Source organism: Pteropus alecto, unplaced genomic scaffold (assembly GCF_000325575.1).
Source record: "Pteropus alecto unplaced genomic scaffold, ASM32557v1 scaffold72, whole genome shotgun sequence".
Lineage (NCBI taxonomy): Eukaryota > Metazoa > Chordata > Mammalia > Chiroptera > Pteropodidae > Pteropus > Pteropus alecto.
In genome coordinates, this window is record NW_006436811.1 from 18,172,332 (window position 1) to 18,173,342 (window position 1,011).

Consider the following 1,011-nt stretch of genomic DNA (forward strand, 5'->3'; position numbering starts at 1 on the left):
ATATTTACTAGAATTGTATATGTGCATACCATTACATCTTCCTGCTCTTAGGAACACTAGACAGCACTTCAGACACTACTGCTAGGAGGCCGTTTTAAACAGCAAAATAACCTACAAAAAGCACAAAATGTGAAAGACATGGAACTTAATAGAATGCAAAATTTACACTTATAATAGGAACGCTAAAACAAAAAGACAGAATATGACATTGTTGTACCTCAGCTGGGAATATGTATGTTGGGCAATGTAATTTTTGTAGCTTTACACGTGTCCTTGAATGACCGTGAAAGTTCTGCGGGTATTAGTTTTGAGATTACAAATCAATTTTTAGTGAATAGGCAAATTCGCTAATACAGAATCCATGAATGGTAAAGACAGATTATGCATACATGTGTGTACGTATAAATATGTAATGTGTATATATATTTGGACATAGACATTGGTATACTTTTGTGATTGTACATGAACTTTTTTCCCAAGCATGAACATTCCCTAACAAGATTAACAGATGCTTTCCATTCTGACACAGAGCAGAATCTAGCTATTTTTCATCGATCCCATCTTGGAAAGGAAAGATAAACCTCAGATAGTTCATCTTCTCATTTTCTTAAGACCTAGAGGTAAGAATTTAAAGCAGTTAAACACTCTTAATTAGCAAGATTTACTGTGGTGCTGACTTCTATGCCAATTCTTGGGTCGCTTGTTTTTTCTTCCTCATTCTAAAACTGGAAAAAGGAAAATTCTCTCCCCAAAACAATACCCAAGATAATATTACTGTTTCTGAATCCCTTTGTTTATGACCATGATATGACGTAGACTAGTGCTTTTTGCACTTGATAATTTTAATTGCACAGAATTCCAGATTTCACCATCAAACCTAATAAATTTTACCTTTTTTTCTGTCCAACATAAGAAAGAAAGAAAGAAAGAAAGAAAGAAAGAAAGAAAGAAAGAAAGAAAGAAAGAAAGAAAGAAAGAAAGAAAGAAAGAAAGAAAGAAAGAAAGAAAGAG